This window comes from Colossoma macropomum, unplaced genomic scaffold (assembly GCF_904425465.1).
Source record: "Colossoma macropomum unplaced genomic scaffold, Colossoma_macropomum, whole genome shotgun sequence".
In the NCBI taxonomy this organism is placed as follows: domain Eukaryota; kingdom Metazoa; phylum Chordata; class Actinopteri; order Characiformes; family Serrasalmidae; genus Colossoma; species Colossoma macropomum.
The window spans coordinates 34,606,014-34,624,219 of NW_023494805.1; positions in this window are offsets into that span (position 1 = coordinate 34,606,014).

The following is an 18,206-nucleotide window of genomic DNA, read 5'->3' on the forward strand; positions in this document are numbered from 1 at the left end:
GCAAGAAATAAGACATTTTCAGACATTTTAGAGCATTTTTAAAAACCTCCATTCTTTTACTTGTAATGGACAGAAAGTCAGATTAAAAATCCAATCTTCATATTGCTTTAATGTTAAACGAATAGCATTTCAAAGGTTCATAACCTCTGCCTTAATGCTTACCATTAGCCAGGGCTCGATTTGAGGGGAAATGCAAAAGAATATCCCACTCATCCCATTAAAAAAAATGACAAAAATCATTCGCCATGCAAAACTATCATCCCACCCTTTATCCCCTTTGGATTAATGTCGTAGTTTGGCCACAAGCTGTTTATATTCACAGTCAGTTGCAGTTGAACCCAAAGTGGATTCTCATACTATGATGCACGATTTAGTCAATCTAATCACTCTATAAGCAATTTATGAAGAGGCTTTTTTTTACCTACGCTAAAAAAAAGTACAGTTCCAACCCACCTCCAGTCTTCAGAACCCACCATCTCACTAGTTTTAAATATAAATGACAGAAAAATGAGACAATGTAAATGCTACAGTGTGTCCTGAAGGCCAGCATGCTTTATTCTCATTCAGTACTTCATGCTGCCTGTAGGGGTGCACAAGTAGCACAAATCTGAAGTCTTTAGCTGTGCCGTCGCTGAAGGATGCTGCAGGCTGAAGGCTCAGTTCAATGCAGCCAACGGATCAAATATTGTGGTGCTGAGAAGCTGACATACTGTAAGTAAAAACATTCTTATATAGCTCACCAGACACCAGTGGACAGAAATAAAGCACATCTGAGCTTTTATGAACCTGACCCAAATTAGACATAGGCATAACAAGGGAAAAAAAAAGATTTAAAAGGCAATGTGTCGAGCCAATGTGACTAAAACTTTTGAAAACAGGGTACAATAGAGCTGTAGGAAGGTTTTGTCTGAATATATTGGAATAATTGTAGTATCCATGATGCCCAAGGCCACTGAGGAAATAGAAAGGAGCATTTCCTCTGCTGAGTGTGTGGGTGGAACATTAATATATGATAATGCAGACTTGCTAATGGGGAAAACCTTTTCAGCAACACCCCCCTCCTCTCCCTCCCCAACACCCATCTAGCCACATGCACCGTCTTGTAAAACGGTCTTTATGGGGCATTTACTGTAAGGAACTGATGTAAATTTACAGCACAAGTTCTGCTGTAATCTATCACATTCATTAAATACAGCAGATAGTGTTGTGGTGTTGTAGCTTCCCAGCACTCCTTGCGGTTTTGTATGTTTTGATTTATTTCCTTTTATATTCTCTTTCTGCAGTTCATTTTGCACATATTTTTGCAAATATGCATTTGAATGTTTTTGACATGTTTTGTTATTGTAATCATGATAGTGCGCTCTGCTTTAACTAGTTCATCCTGTAATGTTACAGCTAATAGCTATTACTTAATAACTGGTATAAGAGCAGTAACTGCTGTAATGTGATGTTGATCTACACAGTTGTATCATAATTGTCCTCTTAACCATGTTAACCAACAGTATGCATCAATGTTCATGGATTTGCTATAAAAGCTAACTAGATAGATGCGCCTTGTTTGGTCAAATTTTTGCATAATGAAGCAAAACCGAGGGTCCTCGGTTGTGGGTTCACCTTAGAGCACATATGAGCTGTACATCAGAAATACAGAAGTGCAGGAAAAAGCTATATAAATACAGTAATCATCTGTATTAAGAAATACAGTAAAGTACTGTAACCGTATAATGTACATAACAGTATAAGGACTGTAAATAAACAGTAAATTACTGTAATCTATTTTTTTTACAGTGTGGAGATGTCATAGACCTAGGCCTGCAACCTTAACCACAGAAAAAAAGAAGGAAGTATTTTTTATTGTTAACCTCTTAAAAATAGTGCATTTCAAATTCAGCTACGTTGCTGGTGTGTAGGATTTCCCAAAGGGCCTGCAGAAAGAAGTAAAAAATCTTTAGTTTTAAAAAAGCATGTGTTTTATAATATGAATATTTTAACACACACATACACCTCATATCTCCATACTGTGAAATAAATGCTTTTCTCATGTAGAGATTTCAAAGGTTTTAGTACACATTAACAGAAAACTGCTATAGCTTAAACAGCGTAAAAGAACAACAAACAAACAAACAAAAATGGCCAGCGCCAGCAAAATGGCACTGTTGATTTCTAAATATGTAGCTAAATTGTCTAGAAGAAAGAAAGAGAAATTCATGACAACTCTCATTACTTTCTCTCTTGTTCACTCACCTCCTCTGTCTCTCTCTCCCTCTCTCTCTCTCTGACTTTCTTTACAATCACTCCACAATACAGTCCCGTGGGCTCTGTGGGTTGACCTTCACAGAGACGGCACTCATTCACACTCGTTTTCTAAAGCCTTTTCTCTCTCCCTCGCTCACTCTCTGTTGGACTGCTGTCGATTGGCTGAGACGTTTTAATCATGCTAACAAAGAGGGAAGGGATGCGCTCAAGCCAAAGAGCAAAACACCATCAATAATGTTCAACCAATAAGTTGTACCATCCATGCATATAAATCCACATACACAGGCATTTCTATGTTAAAGGGTCAGGCTTTAGCTAATGAGCGTATTACTGCATTATAATAAAAGTCTCCTAAGGCCACTGCAGCAATTTGCCTACAAGGGTCATAATATTTCACTACTCATTTCAAATTTGAGTTACATTTATAGGTAAAAGAAGAAAATTGGTGATATGGAGATAAAATAAGGTTCATTAGCTGTGATATAGATTTCCTGCTTTATGGGGGTTATTAAAAAGATGGTTCTTCAAGAGTTCTTTAGTAAAGGAAATGAGTTCTATGTAGAACCATTTCATTCTTAAATGGTTCTTTGCACGGTGAAATGGTTCTTCAGATTGTTGGTTCTATATAGCACCAAAAAGGATTCCACCATTGTTATGATGTCAAGCTTGTAACAGTGAAGAACCTTAGCTGGTGCTATACAGAACCATTTTCAAAAAGGTTCTATACAGAACAATGTCCACACCTTCTCCATCAATCTGAAGAACGATTTCACCATGCAAAGAACCATTTAAGCATGAACTGGTTCTATACAGAACTCATGGTTCTAAGTAGATGAGTTCTAAATATTCCCTTTACTAAAGAACATTTGAAGAACCATCTTTTTTAACAGTGTATATCAAAGACCTTAGACCTTTGAAAATGACTTTCTAACATTACCGGTAATTTCTGAACGAGGTGTTTGGCATGAGGCAATCTTTGTCTATCTGCCCTAGCGTGTCTACAAAATCTGACTGACCTCTACATTTCATTATAATACTCAGCAAGACAGACTACTTTGGATGCACCACTCCACTCTACATTTTAGACTACAAACGCTCCTCAGTCTTTATGAGCCCCCATTCACCGTCACAGTGTTTGAGCAATTCCACTGTACTTTACTGTTACATCCATTATTCATCACCAAAACCTGTTTCATTGTCTCCTGTCACTGATTCCGTTTTCATTTCCACCTAGTCCTCTCCTCCTCAGGCTACCCTTGGGCCTAATTTGCGGGTCATTCGTTCAGGACTGGTGCAGTCTCGACAGCTTCCAGGAAGGAATTCCAGACACTGTATACATTTAAAGACAGTCATGTCAGTCATTCTAATGTTCACCAAAGTGCCCAAGGCTTCATACATGCCTTCCCCCAGTCAGTCCAAAATTATTGGAATGTTTTGGTGTCCCATTGTGAAAGTTTTGAAAGTCATGTGTTTTGCAATCATTTTTAAAGTCCTTTGAACTCTATTTCCACTGTCGACAATTTGTTCAGAGACTTTAGCTTTAGTAAATCTGTCCCCAGAGTAGTTCACATTGTGCAGAAAATGTATCAGCGTGTGGAACTAGAGTTTCTGTGTGCTTCCACACCATGATTACAATCACTGCAGAAAAGAATCACTGTGTTTGATATGTTTTTACATATCAACTAAATGTGACAACAAATTTGATAAATCACATTATTAACAGAGCCGCAGAAACCACTTAAGTTTAAGCATGCTACTGTGATCACTGCACGCAGACTCAGCAAAACACTGAAATAAGTTTAAATAATTTAATTTGGCCAAAAACAAAACTGTCTAGTCTGTCACTTGTTATGTGTTTATTTTTTTATAAATATAACACTGTTTATGAAATTGCCAAAATTTAAATAACTCTAGCCATAGTCATATATTTAATTTAATTTTAATTTTATTTCATTTTAATTTTAATTTAAATAATATTTAATTTAATTTTAAATTTAATTTTATTAATCATTTGACTATTTATTCACATATTTATTGCAGCTGAAAATACACGTTGAAACCTCTACTGCATCACATTGATTTTATTTAATTTAAGCATACATTAAACATATGTTATAAAAGTCTGTCTCTACCAAACGTCAGCTAACAGAAAAGAAAGGTACTCAAACAGTTAAAGAGACAGAAAAAACCCTAATGTACATGTTTCTCATGCCGGTTGTAGTATGTTATGAGTAGGTAACACAATATAGCTTTAGTTTCTCATCCTATTTCTAACAGCAATGTTACGAGTGGTCCAAAGAAAAAAATGAATTATGGGTTTTGCATTTTACAATCATAATCTGTTAATTACACTCATCAATGTTCACATTTATATCATATCTATGTTGTATGTTAGCCTACAGTATGTGTGCTGCATACCTGAACATCTCAAGAATTCAGTCACTCCAGGTAACGTTAGCGTAGTGTCTTGTGCGAAGAGTATCACTATGACCAAAGCACAGCTATTCTGAGGTCACGACTTGATTGTGTAGTCTCATCACTGTTTTCACACTGAGTCTCATAAAACCCTATCGAAACTTTCAAGGACCCTTTTTCTGTTTTCTTTTTTCCCTCGAGGACTTCAGTGTCCTTAACATGATGCTAATAATGAAAGGATGGCTTGAAGCAATGGCAGACAGCAATAGTTGCTACGCAGTGCTTGGAGAGCTGAGAAACTGAGAAAAGACAGAGCTTAGCAGAGAGTGTAATAATTTTGATTAGCCATAAAACAGTGACAGCTCTCACTTAAAACAAACCAAATTTCATCTTAAAAAATGCAGGCATGTGGTACCTGTGGCCCCGCCGCAGAGTAGGCTACTGCATTATTAGAATGTGGTTGTTTCTATATTAAGTCTCATAAGTGGAGATACATGGAAAAAAAAAATCTTCTGAAACTACTGAGGTCTGGACCTTGGTGTCCTCACAGCTAGTTACAACCACGCCTACAAGAAAACATTCAGAGGACCTGAATGTTTTTTTTATTGCCCTGAGTGTACAGTGGTGCTAAGGTGGTGCTGAGGGCTAAGGTCAACTGCAACCTTCAGTCAGAGATACATGAGCATTTACTTACTCTGGATAATTCTTCAGAGGACATTATAAAATAATGAAAACAGTAGTAAGCAAGCTGTTACACATCAGTTCCACACATACCCGATTAAGTATGTTAAGACTTCAGTCCACTCACACATTTTTATAAAAAAAATAAATTTGTCAGCAATGGTTTATAACTGTTGACGAAACTTTTTTCTGTTCAACTTCAAGTGAAAAAATGTTTAGCAGAACCTGAAATATTGGAAGTTCATTTATTTATTTATTTATTTATTTTAAGAAAAATATCATAATTATGCATTGATTTAATGTCATGTTACAGATTTCCCTCACATGCATCTTACACACAAACAGCCTGGTGGAGAGGTGTAGCTGGACTGAGGATGAGAACTTAGAGATAGATGCCACTTTTAAGCTCTTACACAGAGTGATGTCCAGAAAAGACTACAGCCTTTCTAAATGAAGAGCGCTCAATCAGCTCTACATGGCAGAATAATGTGATCTCTTACAAAACAGTTCCGAGGGGGGAAAAAATTTAAAACAAATGGAATTTTGGTAGGTTATGGGAAGGAACGGAGGCCAAAGGTAAACAAGTTGCGAATGAAAATGAAATGAAATAAATGAAATTAGACATGGAAACATGTCAAATACAACTTGTTTTAATCGAGAAACCAAACCTGACGCAACAACAGTTTTTTGTAGGAAATGATGTCATTACGTAAAGCATTTTATAGCTAAAAGTGACTTTGATGGAAACAATTATTAGGCAGGAAAAATTGCTGTTTTTCATGCATTTTCATTTTATTGCTTGCAGTTTGAGCTGAAAGTGGATGGTAAAATAGCAATTGTAGTCAACACAGAGACTTCTTATTTAATTAATCAACACAGATTCCTAATTAAGAATCAGAGTTAACACACATGTATGCACACACACACACACGACTGACCCTCAATGTCAAACCTGCTGCCCTGAACTTACACACATTTTTCCATGGTAATTACAAGCTTAGCTGTAGTGCTTGCTGGTGTAGTGGGGTCAGGCTTAGGGCCAGGGCTACTTGTGTTCTTCTCCCTCACTTAAACTGACTTAACAGTGTTTGTTATGAAGGTTTATTACATTGTTGTTTGTAGTGTAGCTACATGCTGCTTCCTGCTTGCAATAGCCACCATTTACAATTAGGACTGATGTGATATGTTAGCTTAGTGTTACATTAGCTACCTGCCCTCCACAAGGCTGACAGTCTTTCCTCACAACTGTACTTTACAGGCGTGACACACAATAAGGCACATGAGAAATTTCTCTGCAGCATATGTGATTACGACCGTGACGACTCGTAACAGGAGCTTGTGTGACCTCCATTTCAAAAGCACGGTCAAGCAGTTAGCCAGCTAGCTATAGGCTACGGATATAGTGTTTATACTGAGTGTTTAAATATGGACACCTGACAATACTGATTTTGAACTGTGGAGTAACAGTAGTGAAATGTAGTGAATGTGGAAAAATAAATACATAAAATAAAACTGATGAGATAAAATCACATGGGTACAGTACAAATTGCCTTCTCAGTGCTTACATGCCTCAAAACTGAAAACTACATGTTTGTGCTTCTTGCACACAGGCCTGGTGCACTGGGGACACCATTTGCTGACTTTTCTGTCTTTGGCAGATGTTCCTCTTCACTTGGCCTTCCTGCCTGGTGTCCTCCTGTGGCTAATACAAAACTGTTTTAAATGAAGTAAGAAAATAAGAGTGAGATAATGAAAACAATGATTTTTGGTAATCAAAAACAAGATATTTAATGAACACTTGGAATATTAAGTAATGAAATAAATTGATTTCAAAAGCTATAGCAAAGAAACACTTAGCCATGCATGAAATAGCATAAGAAGTTAAGATGGCTCATTTCTGTGCATTAGATAGGGGTTTGCATAGCTTGTGCATCAAAGGGCTAAAGACTATTTTCTTATTTATGCATTAATTTAATGTCATGTGATAGATTTTCCCCATGTGCCTCACACAAACAGCCTGGCAGAGAGGTGCCGCTGGACTGAGGAGGAGAACTTAGAGATTGCTGCCACTTTTCAGCTCTACAGCCTTTCTAAACAATATTTCATAATCAGCTCTACATGGCAGAGAAACATGTTCTCTTACATAATGATTCCGATGGAATAAAATAAAATCAAAATTCCATATCAGTAGGTTATGGGAAGGCAGGGAGGCCAAAGGTAAATGCGACATACATGAAATTAGAGATGGAAACATGACAATTCTAACTTGTTGTCATTACATAAAACATTTTATTGCTAAAAGTGAGTTTATCTGTACTATTAGAACATATTAAATATTTAACATCTTTTAAAGAGTTCAGCGTTAACTGCTTTATATCTTGCAACACATAATATAGCAAATCATTTCGTTACTAAAACACTCAAATTCGTTACTAAAACAGTCAAATTACTTCAGAAATTCAGAAATATAGTCAGAAATGTTCAACCTGTACATTATCATGCATATTTACTGAGAATTTCACATTACAACTATTATGAGTATTAATGATTTGATAAAAATAGTAATGCTGTATTCTAGATTCTAGTGGCTAAATATATGGTTTTATACAAAAATTTGAACACCCCAGTCAAAATATGTGTTTTGTTGATTCACCATGAAAAACAAGTTAACCAATCCTCTACATAGAACAAACTTTCTGTAAGTTTTAGGGCACGATATCTACTTATTTGTGGAGTTTAAAAGTTTGAGGAAAAAAAAAACATAAAATGTAACGCCATAATTTTTGCAAGAACCACATTTTGTGTTTTATTTGTTTTCAATATGTTATTAAATTCAGCAAATAAACAGTAATTTGATCAGGGCTGCCCAAACCTTTGTATATAACTGTATGCCTGACAGATGATGTACTCTAAAGCCAGCTGCAAAACTGTAAACATTGATATACAGGGCAATGTCTTGCTCTGAGCAGTATACTGTCACTGTTGGACAATTTTTTTTGTAATTTTATATTTTTTTCTTCATGATTCAAAAGTTCCAGCTGCCTTTACACTTGCAATTTCATGATGAATCAATGGAAATGGAAACTAATATTGAAAGTTAAGAATGCTTTTTTTCGTCTCTGGTTTCCTTCCTAAGTTACTGTTTTGGAGATATAAAGTTTTGCGATGATATAAATTTACTTAGAGCCCTTGAGCTACTAAGAGCCCTATGCTTATGTATTTGTCAATGTGACAGTGGGTGTAGAAGGGAGCCCTTCAGGAACAGCCCTGCTGAAGTACACACAAAGTGGACAGTGACGTAAACGAGAAGACAACAGAACAAAGTGATCCACACATACAGAGGAGAGGACACATAAACAGCTGATGAATCCAGTAAAAACAGATGGCCAGTACAAGCAGTGAGACTGAAGGTTACTTAGTAAGTAACTTAGAATGTAACTTAGTCTAACTGCAAAGCAGAAAAAATGCATTGCAGTGAATGAAGCAGGTCATGCTAACTGTGCCCTAACTGACAAAATGCAGACTATTAAAATGTACAGTTGTATGCAAATATTTGAGCTAGAGATACATTGATACCGTTTTTTTAAACGAGTACAAGTACACATACTCGTTACCGAGTTCAATACCATACTGAGTAACCTACTTAGTATTAAGTAGTAAGTGTAAATGCATCAATGTATCTTAAAAATGAAATCATTAATAGCTGATTTTAAATGAAGTGCATTAGCTAGCTATGCTACATTAGTCACCTTGGATCCAGTAACACTGCAGTGAAAAAGAGTGAGTTCTGTCAGAAAGTAAAGTAAGTAAAGATACGATTCATAGTTTTGAGCACAGTGACAGCAGGAATCACATCCGAAGCTAATGCATCTGAGAAGCTCACGTTTTGAGTTTTACGTCTTATTTGGGGTTGAGCTGTAGCTGAATGCCCTTTAAAGCTAGACATACACTGTGTGATTTTAGAAATCTTGTTCTTTGGTGACATATGCAGTACGTTTTAACAGACTGATGTGTGCAGACAAAGCCTACGGTTTATATACTCACGTTGTAGGAAAACACTCGGTCCCTGCAATGTGAAACACAGCCCTTACAAAAAGCCATGTCTATAGACAATTTCAAATAAAGCTGTTTCATTTAAAATACCACACTGTGCACCCGAGTACTGAGCAAATGTGCTGAGAAACTGAGCTCCAGCTGCTCGGCTAACTTTGGTACCACATTGTGCACTGAAACTAAAACCAGGCAGTGATGTACACGGTAGGACAAGACAGTCTCTCTACAGCCTATTTTACAAAAAAATCACCATATTAAAGTTTGTACCTCACTATTCTATTCAGTCAAACAGAGTAAAGTTAGCATATATAGACTTTGGTAGCAAATGACAATTTTTCACCTCCCTTTTTTTAGCCTGTGTATCTCCACCCGTATTGGGGAAGTGGTTTGTTGTTTGTGTTTATTTTAAAACAGGTTAAAATCACACAGTGTATTCCTGGCGAGAATCTGCAAAGGTGGAATGTTTAAAATGATCAACAGCTTTGTGTTCAGCTGCTGTGGAGTTCATTAACACTTCAGACAGCCTCTTTCACTGAATTTGTTTATTAGTACGGCAGCATAGAGTCTGATTACATCACACGGTATCAGTGAGTATCGAAATGTTAGTATCAGTGACTTTTCACGAGTATGAGTGCAAGCAAATGAGCACTGTATCGGACAAATACCCAACAACAGTATTGGCATCCCTAGTTTTGTTGATTTTCTAAGTGAAAATGAGTAACACATCCTCTACTGAGAACACACTACTGTACATTTAATCCACAACTACTGGTTATTTGGTGATCATTTCAGTTGGTACAGTTGGGGCAGTAGGTTAATGTAAATGAAAACAGACAGCACTCCTCACTGGCCTTGACAACACAACATCCATTATTTCCAAAAACAATTTGAAGGGTGGACTCGCAAAATGTGTTTCCACTTTGTGTCAGTCCTTTTTTTTAGATGAGCTTTCAGCTCCGAGACGTCTGCGGAATTACGTTTACTGACAAGGCTTTTTCCAAGTATTCCTGAGCCCATGTGGTTACATTCATTACAGAAGCATGTAGATTTTTAATGCAGGGCTGTCTGAGAGATCGAAGGTCACAGGCATTCAATATTGGGATTCAGCCTCGCCCTTTATGCACAAAGATTTCTCTGGATTCTGAGAATCTTTTGATGTTATTATGTAACTTGAAGGGTGGAATACCTAAAATTCTTGCAAAAGCTCATTGAAGAACCTTATTCTTATATCACTGATGCATTTTTTGGAAAAGTGGTGAGACTCGACCCATCCTCGCTCATTAAGGACTCGGTCTTTCCTGGACACTCCTTTTATACCCAAGTATGATTGCAGCAAGCTAGCTCCACATTACAATAAGAATCTCTGTAGAAAAAAATAGTGAATAAATGCTGTAGAGCAGCGATGTCCAATCTCATCCATAAAGGGCCAATATGGGTGCAGGTTTTCACTCCAAACAAGAAGAACACACCTGATTTCACTCATTTAATCAGTCAGTCTTAGTCTTTAAACAACTGATCATGTGTGCTCCTGCTTTGTTGCAACAAAAACCTGCAGCCACACTGGTCCTTTGCAGATAAGATTGGACACCCCTGCTGTAGAACCACCATCCCAAAACTAACAGAAAAAAACATTTCCCAAACATGCTACAATATATTTGCAAGAAATAATAATGTTTGAAAGGTAAATCATTAAATGTCTTGACTTTATAATGCATTTTACCTACTGCCCCAGCTTTTTTGTTACTGGTTTTGTAATATGCTCAAGTCAAGAGGCTTTTATTGTCATGCCATCTATGTACAAGTACACAGTGGAGCGAAATTACGTTCCTCCAGGACCATGGTGCAACATGGAACAAAATAGACAGTACAGACAAAGCGCAAACGTGCAGACGTAAGTGTGCAAACAATGTTGTGTTTTATTTTCCAATATGTCCATATTTCCAATATGTTAAACTCAGCAAATAAATAGAAATGTAAAATCTGCAGTAAAAAAAAATGCCATAAGTGTGTTCTCTGTAGAGGATGAATTAGCTTATTTCACTTCAAATCAATAGAACATCTAATTTGACCAGCAGCACACAGACTTTTGTATACGACTGTAACATCTCTCTCTCTCTCTCTCTCTCTCTCTCTCTCTCACACACACACACACACACACACACGCACTTCTTGTTTTTTAATCTTGTACAGATCAGAAAGGGGAGGAACAGAGTGTCAGAACTTTGACAGTCCGCTTGCCAACTGTGCTGTGAAAACTGCAGTATTAAAAAACTGGCTAATCCACACCAGCGATTAATCTAATAAACCAAACTCAGTAACAGCTACCTATCAAGTGACTCCATCTACAGAGTGAGAGAAAAAGTGATAATTTATACAGTATTGTGAAAAATAACCATTAAGTACGAGCACTTCATTCTTCAATGTCAGGACAAAAAGGCCAAAAACTTATGCACTGACTGGCCACTTCATTAAGTACACCTCCTTGTTTCTACACTCTTTATCTATTTTATCAGCTCCATTTACCATACAGGAGCTCTTTGTAGTTCTACAATTACAGACTGTAGTCCATCTGTTTCTCTGCATACTTCGTTAGCCCCCTTTTACCCTGTTCATCAGTGGTCAGGACCCCCACAGGACTACCACAGAGCAGGTATTATTTGGGTGGTGGACCATTCTCAGAACTACACTGACACTGACATGGTGGTGTCACCTCAGTGTCACTGCTGGACTGAGAATAGTCCACCAACCAAAAATATCCAGCCAACAGCATCCTGTGACCACTGATGAAGAACTAGAGGATGACTAATAGAGTGGACAGTAAGTCGAGTTTAAAAACTCCAGCAGCCCTGCTGTGCCTGATCTACAACCCTGTTTCCAAAAAGGTTGGGACGCTGTGCAAAAATAAAAACAGAATGCAATGATGTGCAAATCATTTAAACCCATATTTAATTGTAAATAGGAAAAGACAAATCAAAAGTTGAAACTGAGAATTTTTTTTTGAAAAATATATGTCCACAACACGTTTCATAAAAGTTGGGACGGGGGCATGTTTATCACTGTGCTGCATCACCTCTTCTTTTAACAACACTCTGTAAGCGTTTGGGAACTGAGGAGACCAATTCCTGTAGTTTTGAAAGTGAAATGTCTTTCCATTCTGGCTTGATGTAGGATTTGTTTTTGCTCAGCAGTTAAGGATCATTTCATAATGCACCCAGTGTTTTCAATGGGTGACAGGTCTGGACTGCAGGCATGCCAGCACACAGAATCTTTTACCACAGAGCCATGCTATTGTAATATGTGCAGAATGTGGTTTGGCTTTGTCTTGCTGGAATAAACAAGGCCTTACCCTGAAAAAGACATCATCTGGATGGCAGCATATGTTGCTCTAAAACCTCTATATATCATTCAGCATTAATGATGCCTTCACAAATGTGCATTACTGCACTCCCATACAACCACAGATGCTGGCTATGTGCTGATAACAAGCTGGATAGTCCGTCTCCTCTTCAGCCCAGGGGACACGGGATCCATGATTTAAAAAAAGAATTTAAAATTTTGATTTGTTGGACCACAGGACACTTTTCCACTTCACCTTAGTCTATCCTAAATGAGCTCAGGCCCAGAGAAGGTGGCAGCGTTTCTGGATCCTGTTTATATATGTTTTTTCTTTGCATGGTAGTGTTTTAACTTGCATTTGTGGATGAAGTGATGAACTGTGTTCACAGACAGTGATATTTCAGAGACGTTCCAGAGCCCATGCAGCCATTTCCACTGCAGAATCGTGTCTGTTTTTAATGCAGTGGCCCCTGAGGGCCCAAAGATCACAACCCGTCAATACATAAAATGTGTATATTACAGCAATGTTTTTCACATGTTTAGCATTACTGGATTTTAGGAGTCACAGTGTGGTTTACATTTGGGGTTGAAAAAAGACATGCGTTGCATGAGTACATTTTGTAGTAATATATTCTTTCATGCATTTGGTGACTGTCATTCATTACTCTGTTGTTGTTGTTACAGATAAACACGGTGGAATGAATCAGCACAGCGGTCTGTTTTTCACACTCGGCGCGTTCAGGACTTTGTGTCGACATTCAGTTTGACACGAAAGAAAGAAAGTTGTGTGTGTAACACACAGACTGAGAAAGAGACGTTAGGATGCAGAGTAACTGAACTCCATCTCCACACAGTTCTTAACCCATCCTAATGCCTTTTAGACAGTGTGAAAAATTAATGGAAACCTCTGAGCCCCCGATATATTTTTAGTCTGACAGAAGACAATGTGATGTCACAGGAGCAAGGCTCTGTGGGAAATGTCAGTGAGTTTGAGGGTCCAGACGTGTCAAATCATGCATATGAGCATGCTCTCTCTCTCTCTCTCTCTCGCTTTTTTCTCTCTCTCTTCCCTATTTCCCTCATCTCTGTCTCTCTCTCTTTCCCTCTTGCTGTTCTCTATTTCTATCTCACTCTTTCTTGCTTGTTTCCTCCTTCCTCCGCAAAGCCTTATCTGTGAATTCATCGCTTTATTTCCTGAAGCCATAAAAAGTGCAAAGTATGTTTGAATGGTGGGTTGAATTGTAGCTTTGAATGAGGCCACAGTCATTTATGAAACCTGACGAGTCAGGACAGTCTGGGAAGAACCCTGTCGTTGAATAGACAGAAACAGTAACACAAGTAATTATCATTACATGATGATGACAGAATATTACATTGAACTCAATATAATGAAGTCAGATGTGTTGTAAACCATTTGGGTATCACTGTTCTAAACCTTTCTGACTTATTTTGCTTAAATTGGGTTTTTTTATGCTTATAATTATGCTTTTTTCAAAACAATGAGCAATAATGCTGGCGTTTGCATAATCTGATGCTGTGCTTCAAGCTTTGCTGGTTTTGTTGTGACTGGTGCGAGGCCATTTAGACAGATGATACTGTGATGAAAAACTCAACTCATTATTTTACACCAACAGTGCCACTTCCAAGCCTGTTGCCATAGAAACCACACCGAGTGGCCGAAGACTCCCTGTCCCTCTCATCCATCACTGCAAAACTTCTGGCAGAAAAAAACTCTCTCCGTCTGTGTGTTGACCTTAACTCTAACATATAAGCTCTCTGGACCAATAGAAAGATCGATGTGCTACACTCACTGAGCACTTTATTAGGTAGGCTACACCTACATTGTGTTAATATTTGCTGAAAATGTTATCAAATCCATTTACTGCACAGATGCACTTTATAGTTCTATAATTATAGACTGTAGTTCAGCTGTTTCTATGCATAATTTTACTTCATTCATCAGTGGTCAGGACCCCCACAGGACCACCACAGAGCAGGTATTATTTGGGTGGTGGATCATTTTCAGCACTGCAGTGACACACTGATGTGGTAGTGTGTTAGTGTGTGTTGTGCTGGTATGAGTGGATCAGACACAGCAGTGCTGCTGGAGTTTTAAACACCTCAGTGTCGCTGCTGGACTGAGAATAGCCCACCAACCAAAAATATCCAGCCAACAGCGTCCTGTGACCACTGATAAAGGACTAGAGGATGACCAACACAAACAGCAACAGATGAGCTACTATCACTGACTTTACATCTGCAAGGTGGACCAACAAGGTAGGTGTGTCCAGTAGAGTGAACAGCAAGTGGACACAAAAAGACTCCAGCAGCACTGCTGTGTCTGATCCACTTGTCCAAGCACAACACATCACCACCATGTCAGTGTTACTGCAATGATGAAAATGATCCATCATCTAAATAATACCTGCTCTGTGGTGGTGCTGTCCTGACCAATGATGAACAGGGTAAAGGAAGAAGAAGCAGATTTTGATTATAGACAGTGCCTTGCAAAACAACCCCCTTGACAGTTATTATTATTTTCGGAATTACAAATGACAATTACACACACATCTCTAATCAGTATATTTATAATGAACTCAATCATTAAACATTTGCAAAGCCAAAATCGACTTTTTGTCTGCAGATATTTTAAAAACGTCAAAAACTGAAATATGCTCATATTTGCTAACCTTGCTCATTAACACTTAGAACGACTGCTGTAATTATTTTTACTGATGTTTTGCTATATTGTTCTTACATAATTACATATTTAATGACTAATGGTTTAATGTATTTAAAAGTTACACGATGAATTACATTCACATTCAGTTTCCTCTCTGTAGAGGATGTGTTAACGTATTTTCACTTAGAAAATCCACAAAACATGTCATTTGAACAGGGGAGTTTAACTTTTTCATACAATTGTAGCAATGAACCTCTTCTCAGTGCATACTTCAGCTTTTAATTAATACACTGAATAAATGAGGCGTTTTCACATATCTACAGTCACTTTAGTGTTACTTTAGTGGTTTGATGGGCTGCCTTTGGTTTGAGAACGCATGATACTTAATACACAATAATTAAAGCTCAGAGTGATTACCTGCCTGTCAAGTGAGACAGAAAGATGGAAGACGAGAGAGAGAGAGAGAGAGAGAGAGAGAGAGAGAGAGAGTGAGAGAGAGAGAGAGAGAACTGTTCATACCTCTTATTATCCCAAAGGTCGATGTTCATGGGCTTTGGTTAGACATGTGGCAATAAACACATTTCAGCAATTCTTTAAACAAACTATCAATGGTAAGGATCATGTCAATATGAAAATCTGAATAGATTATTTTACTTTGCTTTGTAAAGATAACTGTACAGTTTTATAGATATTATAACTTCCAAATTAATCAAAAGACCTGCCCTTGCAAGTCATGCAACTCTGTACTGTCAGACAGACCAAAACTGAAGCCAGAAAAGTCCTCCTCTTGATCAACACAGCAGTGAATCCTTTTGGGAGTGTGTCTATTACTTATGCTTAATGAGAAGAATGTGGGCCTCCCTAGAGCCTGTAGCTGAAGAAGATTTAGAAAGAAGTGCCTGCAGTGAGATATTAATAGCATTTGTGCTGTAAATAAACTCAAAAACAATGTGGTATGTTGATGTATGAATGAAGCATTTACATACTGTTAGACATTGGCTGTAATGTGATGTATTTTTATTGTATTATTTGCTGTTTTGAAATTTTGATTGTTCTTTAACATAGTTATCAGTAGGGGTGGGCAATGTGATACGTTATTGTAATCATGATAAATTACACCACAAAAATGCTTTTCTGAGTAAATCATGGGTATTGTCAGTAATTCTAAAACACTACTATTGGTATCTTTTTTTCATGTTATTCCTTATTTTTTCAGCAAACAAGGAGTTTTACAAAAAAATCATAGTTGCTTTTCTCCAGAATGGAGTTAGTTTTCATATTTTTACATCAGGCTATTCTGAGTGACTTTGTTTTCATCTCAGTGATTGAAATATGCAGTCATTTAAAAAAATCAGTGTAATTCTCCATTAAATATGGAATTTATTTCTACAAATTTTAGTGCACCTTTTTGCTGAATTTTACATATTGAGATAAATATAAAACATTAAATTGAAAATGTGCCATAACTTCTGCACAGGCAACATATTATGTTTAATTTTTCCCCAGTATGTTAAATTCAGCAAATAAATAGTAATACTGCATTAAAATGTGCAGAAGCTTGTTCTCTGTAGAGCATGTGCGACTTATTGTCACTTACAAAACATGGAACTTAAACAGGGGCACCCAAACTTTCACATTTCTCCGTACTGTATCATGAAAATGTCTTTGTAATTTTTGTAAGTTTTGTACCGTTATTTTTATATCAGATCACCAACTGTAGTTACCAGTATATCCTTGCATCAACATTTAAGGAATGTAGTCTGACGTCCCTGCACACACTCACTGCTCACTCTCTCTCTCTATCTCTGTGTTCATGCTAAAGCAATGAATAATGGTCACGGTGCTTGATGGGAAATGCGTGTTTTAGATGGAGGGTCATGTCTGTGGCTGAGAGGGATTACAGAGGTCTGACCCTCTCCACACACACTGCTGTGTGACTGTGCATAAGTCTGGTGCAGTTGGTGAAGCTTCCGCCCTCTTCAACAGTAATAAACTAAAGACACCAGCATCATGAAAAGATAAGCAGCGGAATGGTAGGAGAGAGGATGTTGGCCAAACCAGTGCAAGGAAATTAAAAACTACTTAAGATCCAAAAAGGATCAGACAATGACAAGCCAAAATGAACTGAGTAAAACAGGGATAATTCTAGATGACAAGAGTTTAACAGTCCAACACTAAAATGTGGATCTTCCAAGAGTCACTCTTAAAAACTTCAAAAACTTACTGACCAGCAAGTGCTCCAGAATAAAAGGTGTAATAATAACTAAGCTTGTACATTTAACAACAAACTTTGTGTAACTAAAATTTAGTACAATAAATGAATTGAAAAAAAATGCCTCAGTAAAATGATGTTTTGTTGATTTTCTGAGTAAAAGTAAGCCACACATCCTGTACAGAGAACACACTTCTGCACATTTTAACACACAGTTATTGCTTATTTGCTGGATTTAACATTTCCTGAATAAATGAATGAATAAATAAATGAATAATAAATAGATAACACTTGGCCTGTGCAAAAGCAATACTTTATAATGTATAATGTGTATTATATATATATTTACTATATATATATATATATATATATATATATATATATATATATATATATACACACACACATTTGTTTCATGTAGATGATGTGTACTTGTTTTCACTTAGTAAATCAACAAAACATCCTGACCTGCATTCAACATTGTGCCCAAAGGTACCCAAAAGTAGTGTAATTAGTGAACTAGTGTGTTATCTCCATAGGAAAGCATTGTCAATACAATGGAATTCTCTG